This window comes from Pongo abelii, chromosome 9, assembly GCF_028885655.2.
Source record: "Pongo abelii isolate AG06213 chromosome 9, NHGRI_mPonAbe1-v2.0_pri, whole genome shotgun sequence".
In the NCBI taxonomy this organism is placed as follows: domain Eukaryota; kingdom Metazoa; phylum Chordata; class Mammalia; order Primates; family Hominidae; genus Pongo; species Pongo abelii.
This window is the reverse complement of record NC_071994.2, coordinates 77,110,309-77,119,725: the sequence shown is the minus strand read 5'-3', so window position 1 is coordinate 77,119,725 and position 9,417 is coordinate 77,110,309. Positions and strand designations below refer to the sequence as shown.

Genomic DNA, 9,417 nt, shown 5'->3' with positions numbered 1-9,417 from the left:
CTCCCAAGTAGCTGGGATTACAGGCGTGTGCCACCACGCCTGGCTAATTTTGTATTTTTTTAGTAGAGATGGGGTTTCACCATGTTGGTCAGGCTGGTCTCAAACTCCTGACCTCAAGTGATCCATCCGCCTCAGCCTCCCAAAGTGCTGGGATTACAGGCATGATCCACTGCACCTGGCCCTCTTTGAATTTTTGAGGTAACATACACTATTGAATCACAGCACAGCCCACTTGGATTTTAGAGCAAATTCGTGCTTTTTTCTGTAGTTAACTAGTCTCCTTCTGAAAAATAGTGCCTGGCCCTGGAGCAGACTGAATGGCTGATCAGGGAACACTGAATGAATATGAGTCCCACGCTATTCCTTATGAGTTGGATATTAATTTGAACAAACCAAATATAAAATTGAACATGTACAGAAACATCCCTTCTTCAAATGGAAGTAATAAATGTTATTCTATTACGCTCAAGCAGATCTCGAAGGAGCGATTAAATTGAGTGAGTAGGCAGCTCACGCTCCCATGACACCCAGTCTTGCTGTGTTGGCAACTTTCCATCAACTCTAACATATGGTCTCATGGGAAGTTCCCTATAACCAATTCCCTGATGAATAAAAACATTCAAGCCTGGTTTACAAATGTTTCTTCAAAATATGCTGGGCCACCTGAGTGGACTGCTACTGCATTGCAGCTCCATTTAGGAGAGCCTTGAAGGATCGCCAACAAGGTAAATCCTGCCAGTAGGCAGAACCTTTGGCAGTGCATCTGTTTTTTCACCCTGGTAAGTTCATCTCACCTGAAAAGTGAAATGGGAAGAGGTATGGATCCATACTAGAGTATGGGCAAATGCTAATGGTTTTGCTGGGATATTCAAGTACTTGGAAAGAAGAAGATTGGTGGAGAGGAGGTATGGGGAAGGTTTAAGGTGGTAGACCTCTAAGAATGGGTACAAATTGTGAAGATATTTGTGTGCCATGTGACTATTTACCAGAGGGTATCATGGCAGAAAAAGATCTCCAAAATCAACAAGAGTAGGCAAAATCAGGTAGACAAGATGATCCATCCATGAAAATCAGTTAGACTCTCTTTCCTAGATGCTTCAGTGTTTTCTCAATAGATTCATGAATAAAAGGCATAGTGACAAGGAAGGAAGTTGTGCATGGATTCATAAAGGCTGGTCTGGCTTAGCTTCTGCTAAGTATCCAATATGTCAGCAACAAAAGACCAACACTGAGCCTATGATATGAATCAGTGGCCAAGGAAACTGGCCAGCTATGGGTGACAGGATGAACACACTGGATCCCTTCCATCATTGACAGGGCAGTGGTTTATCTTTATTGGAATAGAAACCTATTCTGGATATGAATTTGCCTTTCTTACTCACAATGTTTCTTCTGTTATCACCTTCTGTAGATTTAATAAATGGCTTATCATGATACTATCCCATATGGCCATGCTTTTGACATAAAAAATCAATTTTATGGCAAAATAAGTGAAGCAGTAAGTCTCATGCCCATGGAATCACTGATCTTACAATGCATCCCATCACTCAGAAGCAGGTGGCCTGCTAGACTAGAGAAATAACTTATTGAGACTTAGTTTTGGGTGTTGGCTGAGTGATAATACCTCAAAGGGCTTGGGTGCTGTCTTATAAGCTGAAATACATACTTGTAACAAGTATCCAATATATAGAGCAGTTTCCTGTCTAGCCAGAATACACAGGTCTGAGAACCAAGGTAGGAAGTGGGAGTGCTTCCCCTTATTACCCCTAAGAACCCAGTTCTAAAATACATAGAACCTGAAAGGGAATTGGGGGGAAAAAAAAGGAGAATCAAAGTACGTGCTTCCTCCTCCCTAACTTTGGATTCTGCCAGTTTATGCATTTTAGTTCCCAGGCGTGGAATGAATCTACCAGGAGTGAAATAGTCATTTCATTGAACTGGAAGCGGAGATTGCCACCTGAACTTTTGGGGCTCCCCATGCCACTGAATTAACTGGCAAAGAAGGGTACAATGAATACATCTGATTAGAAAGAGAAAAGAGGGTTGTGACTACATAATGGGAGGAAGAGGAGGTATTTCTGGAATAAAGCGCTTCTCTGAAGTGCATATTAGTACTTCTGTGTACAATTAGAAAAGTAAGTGGAAACCCAGCAAACCAATAAAGGAAGATCTTTAATATGTAATAGCTCCAGGTCCCATCTTCTTGATCGTTATATACTTCTGTTGAAGCTGTCAAGGCACTAGGCAGGGAATAAAGCCCTAGGTCTAAATTCCAGCTCTTCCTCTAGCCACCAGTGTTAACATGGACAAGCTGTTTCACTTCCTAGACCTCATTTTCTTTCTCTTGGACTTCCTGTATACCCTATTGTTAAATCCTGTCTTCTCTGCTGTTGTGAGGACCAGAGAGGATAATGAGGATAAAGGCTACACCATTGGTGTAAAGTTTTGGACCCTTGAGGGCTGTTAATAATGATCTTGTTATTATTTGCAAAGCCTAGGGACAAATACCACTTCTGTCACATACAAGCTGAAGAAGATGCCAGGGAGTTGATTCCTGAGGGATGGTAAGTGTGGCGCCCCATGGAAGCACCATTGAGAGAAAGTACCCCAGGAGGCCTGCCAGAAAAGAGGGGCCTGAGGCTTTAATGGGCCATGGCTCAGCCCCAGCCTGCCACTTCCTCCAAGGCCTCTCATGGAGGAACACAGGAGACACCAGTGTGGACCAGGCTCAACAGGTGAACGTTGCTGGAGACGGGGTGCCCAGAGATAGGCAGAGAAATCTGGGATGGGAAGACAGGGACAGGGTGTCCAGGGACTACAAACCTGGGCCAGAGGTCAGGAAGACACATTTGGTATGCACAGAGCAGGCACCCAGGATCCAGGTTGGAAGGTGCCCGGGATCCAGGTGCATGTGTGGACTATAAGGCCTTTGGCCAGATATCCTGGCAGTCCTGGGCAATGGATGCACTCACAAATGAGATTCAAATCTTCTTGGCCAAGGCCTTCCCACAGGGAGAAAAGGCTGATGACAGCAGGAACCAATGGAAACACTAGCAAACTTTGTGCTCTTCCATGTTCCGGGCTCTTAGTAAGCATACCTAAGCGTTCTCTACCTAAAGAAAATCCCATGAAGTCACAGATCAGGGCCAAAATGCTCAGAGAGGGGAAAGTGACTTGCTCAATGTCACACAGTTGGAGCTAGGAGCAAGGGTTGATTCCCGAGTCCACACACATAACCACTAAGGTGCACATGACATAATGAAGGTCAAGAACCTGGCTCTGCTGCAGTGCTCCCTCAGTGCGAGAGCCCTCACCCTTAGGGGTGTGGGTCATGTGACATCTGTCTCTGAACCCCCACTCTGCAAAATGCAGAGGGACACTCAGAAAATGGCTTATTGATTTGGAAACCTCTCGGAGAAGATTTCCTCAAATCCCTCACTGTACGGATGAGCAAAGACCCATAGTCACAGCAAGAGAGTGTCAGAGCTGGCCCAGGAGGCAGGACTGTGGGTTGCCAGGCTCCAGGAGCAGCCTCTGCTCTCACCCCTCACTAGCTGTGACCCTGAAGGAGGGCCTGGCCTTCTCTGACCCTCAGTTTCTTCATTAGCGGAAGGGGCATAAGCACTTCCTGGCAGAGCTGTCTGATGGGGAGAGATGATGTACAGAAAGTGCAGGATGACATTTGGGTGATCAGTTTTTCTGTCCTCCTCTTTCCCCAACCAGCACTGTAACTGGCTCATAGACAAACCTAACTGGAAAGATCTGCTGGGCAAGTTCTGTGCCCTGGGAAACAGTGTCCTTTTAGCCCAAAGCACAGGGCTGCATTACTTAGAGATAGCATGTAATTCAAAATAAATTGTACAGAAAGTCCAGCCAAATTCTGATATTTCCTATGATGGGCTAGTTGAATGGTGCTTTGAAATAATACATATTAAATTCTCTCAGGAAGTAGTTTTGGTGCCTCTGCTTTGCTGGTGACCCAAGCCTGGTCTGCCTGTTGGGTAGTCCAGCACCACCTGGCTGTGAAAAGCCTCAGGCTGTCTCTCCACCAGGGGGTCTCAGCATCCATGTCTCCTTCTGCAAAGCAGTGGATAGAGGAGAGAGGAAGAGGGGCAGCTGGACTGGATGGACTCTAAGGGCCCCTCTGGCTTTGACCTTCTGAGTTTCTGTCCCTCAGACCCCCAACTCAGCCTAACATGGGGACAGTCAGTCCATGACTCACTCTCTGAGTGCAGCAATGTCCAGGGAAGTGCAGTTTGCCCCCTTTGGGTATGAGGAAAACCTGGCTACTGAATCTGTTGGGATGGGGTTCTGGTTAACTGAGGGATAACCTTCTCAACTTGGGACAAAGCAAGTTCACTCTTGCCAGGTCTTGCGACATTATTTTAAAGGAGCATTTGCATTGCTTGACAGTGATTTAGTACCTACCATATAGAAACCTAGAGGAAAATTTGAAATTTAGTTTTGTTTGATGTTATCAACTAGAAAACAAAAAAGGGAAATAGAAAGCTTTGTCTTAAGTTATTTCCTCTTGGAAACTTGGACTTCTTTATTCTTTAGGAAACATGTATAAAAGAAAGAACCCTGTCCTGGCACAGTGTTTCTGGCTCTGCAGCCAGCTGGCCGTGGCACCCGAGAAAGCCCCTGGTCTTTCCGTGATCAGTCTCTGGACTATGGGGGATAAATTAGTTGGACTTGAAAATAAACATCTTTTCCATTTTTTACATTAGTGGTTTTATCCATGAGAGATGTTTCATTAGAAGAATGGGAAATTAGAAGTGACTCAGGAAAAATTAGTGGCAACTGCTCCTGGAATCATTGGGATTAACGAGGCAGTGATGCAAATGTCAACAAAGGCCTGTGCCAGGGGTCCTTTAGCGCAAGAGACAAGCCTCAAGTAGAGAGTGAATCAGTACTTTCCTTCAGCTCAAAATCCCTGCGTGTGTGTTGAAGCACTCATTCCTGGTTCTGAAAGGGGTTCTTTTGACTCGGAGCAGCTACTACGAACAGATCTCCAGTTCTTTTCTATCAATCATGCCTCCCAAGTTTTCCCAGGTTACCATGACACTTTCTGACTAGCAAAGAAGCAGAGAAGCCTGCTGGGTAGTGGGAATGCAGTGGTCAAATAGGAGCACAGCTGAGCTACTGCAGCCAGCAGGGAGGGAAGCTCAAAGGAGTTACAGAGACTGTCTTGGATTCTCTGTTGTTGCCCAGCTGTGGAAGAAGCCATTATCAGGAACCCGGTCAGGAATGACTCTTACCACCAAGCGCATTTCAGTGTTACTCCCTTCCCTATAACATAACAAAGAGCCCCATAGTCAGAGACAGGATACAGAGAACTCAGCTTAGATGGAAATAGCAGAACCACTGCACCAAGCAAACAAGATAGAAAGGAGCCATTCCCTAGTTAATAATTATGATGGGAAGACAGCATGTTGCAGTAAACCTGGGAGAAATCAGCCCTCCCTATTCAATGTGGTAACAAAGATGCCATTTTTAAAAAACTTAAAGCAAATGCCAACAGAAAAAGGAACTCAGTGTTCTGGTTTAAGAGATCTGATGTCCCCAAAATAATCACACGGAACATGGAAAAGTGGACTAGAAGTTCTTCCAAAGCACTTAACACAATTGCAATTAAATAATTATGTGATTCATTGCTTAATGTCTTTCTTCAGCCCCACTAACTTGTCTACTATGTATCCAGCAAATAACACATGATTTATATATTGTAGGTACTTTTTCCATACTTGATTTAAAAAGGAAAGAGAATTCTGGGATAGGATGAAGAATTTTGAGATAAGATAGAGCCCATTATCTATTTATTATACAGTGATCATTAAGTAATTCTCCTTACAGAATCTCTGGTTGTTTTGGCTTCCAGATGGGCCTGGTTCCCAGGTGTTCCCAGTATTCAACTTCGGAGCCTCCAGCTTTAACCCACCAGGGAAACAATCACCTGTAATGGATCAGGGGACGACTCAACCACCTTCTACCTTATGGGCATCCCCTCTCTGCCAAAATCCCTTTTCCTTCCTATTTTCTTTGTCTTTCTCCTCTTCTACATGCTCATCCTGATGGGTAATACCCTGATCCTGGTGGCTGTGGTGGCACAGCCCAGCCTCCACAAGCCCATGTACTTCTTCCTGATAAACCTCTCCACTTTGGACATTCTTGTCACCACAACCACTGTCCCCAAGATGCTGTCCGTGTTCTTGCTTGGGGACAGCTTCCTCAGCTTCCCTGCCTGCTTCCTGCAGATGTACCTGTTCCACAGGTTCTCCTGCTCAGAAGCCTTCATCCTGGTGGTCATGGCCTATGACCGCTATGTGGCTATCTGCCGCCCACTGCACTACCCTGTCCTCATGACCCTTCAGACCAACCCTGTCTTGGCAGCCAGTGCCTGGCTCACTGCCCTCCTCCTGCCCATTCCAGCAGTGGTACAGACCTCCCAGATGGCATTTGACAGCATTGTCCACATCTACAACTGCTTCTGTGACCACTTGGCTGTGGTCCAGGCCTCCTGCTCTGACACCAACCCCTAGACCTTCATGGGCTTCTGCATCACCATGGTGGTGTCCTTCCTCCCACTTCTCCTGGTGCTTCTCTCCTATGCCCACATCTTGACCTTGGTGCTTCGCATCAACTCCCAAGAAGGACGCTCCAAAGCCTTCTCCAGCTGCAGCTCCCACCTCCTGGTGGTGGGCACCTACTATTCATCCATTGCCATAGCCTATATGGCCTACAGGGCTGACCTGCCCCTAGACTTCCACGTCATGGGCAATGTGGTATATGCCATTCTCACACCTGTTCTCAACCCTCTCATCTACACACTGAGGAACAAGGATGTCAAATCAGCCATCACCAAGACTGCATGTCCCCAGGAGCCAAAGAATGCTAGGAAACCCTGATTCAAAGAAATAACTTCATCTTCTCTCATAAACATCAATAACATAGAGGTAAAAGTGGAAAATTTAGAAAGCCCAGTAGTTAGAATACTCATTCTCAAAATATTGTCCTAGGTAGTCCTCCATTATAATAAAATAATAAATTTTTTCTTAATTCATAGAAAAAAGAGTAGGATTTTTAAATTCAATTTTAAGGTGTGAACCCCAAATTTCACAAGACTGTGAATATAATTGAGGTCACATTACCATTAATTCAAACAGTTTTGATTCTTGGAGATTCCAAGTATTTGATTAGGAGGAAACTCTGTCTTTTCCCTTGGATCTCTTCTTTCAATGTTTCAGAAAATCCCTAGCATTGCTAGCTATTAGATATGAATTATTCTTGCCCTTTTTGTTGAAATAGCAACTTAGAAATATTCCTCAATGGAAAAACTCTGAAACTGCTCCCATCTCAATCCTTGTTGCTTGAAAATTCACTGCCACCACTGATTTTCAATGCCAGACACACAGGAAATTTGCCTCTGCTATCTAGACCTGCATGATGCCCTAGAAGCAGAGCATGCCCCTCTCCCAGCTTATGCTCAGGCAAGCAGTGTCCCTTAGCACACCTGTTTGGGTAAAAAACATTACAGTTATTTTAATTCTCAGCACACCATAGTTTCCCCACGGTGGCTAAGTAGAGACACTGGGTGGCTGAGTGGAGAAGTTTCTCCTTATCAGAAGTATGCTGTTCCTGGGGCCACCACCCTTTCTCAAAATATGGTCCTAGATATTCCTCTTTCTGCCCCAGTGGCAAGCCCAGGCTCCTTTTTCCCTTCTCCTATGGCAAATTTCCTGTTGAAGACCTGTCAGGTTTGTCCATTGAGGGACACGTAAAACAGTGAAAAGTGTTAAGGGGGAACCCAGGTGACAAATATCCTCATCTTTGGCTCTTTACAGATAGAGTCTCAGTGTTTGTCAATCAAGGCAATACTGTTAACCATTTTCCCATTGCATAAGACCCAATGTAAATGGGAACTCAATGGGTGCAATTCAACAAAGGATGTGATTTGTTCCTGAACTCAGCTTTCAGTGATCTCAGAGATCCTTCTATGGTCAGAAAGGGCTTCCCAAAACAGGGTGATATGAAGGCTCTGAGTTTCCTTGTTTACTGACCCTGGGCAGCTGGGATTGGGATTCATGTACTTTTATCTAAACATTACTAATTCTGCAAGACATTTATTTCTCATTCCTTGAAACTTATGTCTAAATGTCAGTGGGACCACATCCTCAAGGTCTAAAGGAGATAGCCTAATAAGTTGCCTTGCCCCTGAGTTCCATGCACTATCAGAATTAACCTAAGGACGTAGAGGGGAAATTTTTTTACTGTCGACTCCACTACCACCCAATAAACAATTCCCAAAGTACTCCTGTGTTACTACCAAAGTTCTGTTTGGGGTTTATCTGTTCAGAACTTCTCTTCTGGTATCGATTTCAGTTTCAGGTCAGGGCTTTGGTTTGCTGTGTCCCCAGATCATGACATCTTTTCGTCTTTAGCTCCCCTTCTAGATGAACAAAGAATTAATCACACATTAAGTGAATGATAGTGGTATGGAATCTCAGGCTAGTTCCACCCTCACTCCCTGTGGTTTCTCCTAAACATTTATCATGAGTAGACATGAAATCATAGCAACAACAACAATGTTTTTCACTTGTAGCTATACCTGCTAATTGGTAGTCTCTCAGTATTTCCTAAGAAAAAATTGCCTCAACTTTTGTACATCAAAGGACACAATCAAGAGAGTGAAAAGACAACCCACAGAATGGGGGAAAATATTTGCCAATCACATATCTGATAATAAATTGATAATTATTAAAAATAATCAATAATTAATATATTACATTGATAAATTATATGATATTTTTATATTAGCATATATTATATGGTATATTATATAATATTAATATAACTAATAATTTATAATAAAATATTTAATAATAAAATTATTAATAAAATAAGCAAACCAGAAAATGATGTGTTGATAAGGACGTGGAGAAATTGGAACCCTTGTGCATTATTAGTAGGAATGTAAATGGTGCAGCTGCTATGGAAAACAATATGGCAGTTCCTCAAGAAATTAAACATATAAATACCCCATGACCCATTAATTCCACTTCTGGTTATATATCCAAAAGGATTGAAAGCAGGGTCCTGAAGCGATATTTTTATCCTTATGTTCATAGCAGCATTATTCACAATAATCAAGAGGTAGAAACAACCTGAATGTCCAACGACAGATGAATGGAAAAACAAAATGTGGTATATACATTAAATGGAATATTATTCAGCCTTGAAAAGGAATGAAATTCTGATACATGCTACAACATGGATGAACCTTAAAGACATTATGCTAAAAGAAATAAGCCAGACACAAAAGGGTAATTATTATATTATTTCACTTACATGAGGTGCTTAGAATAGTCAAATTCATAGGGACAGACAGTAGAGCAATGGTTACTAGGAGCTGAGGGG

General features: G+C 43.4%; 1 pseudogene; it reads left to right on the top strand.

Moving 5' to 3' along the window:
• Positions 1-2,302: 2,302 nt before the first annotated feature.
• LOC100432791 (olfactory receptor 2AT4-like) lies at positions 2,303-6,908 on the top strand (annotated as a pseudogene).
• Positions 6,909-9,417: the final 2,509 nt, after the last annotated feature.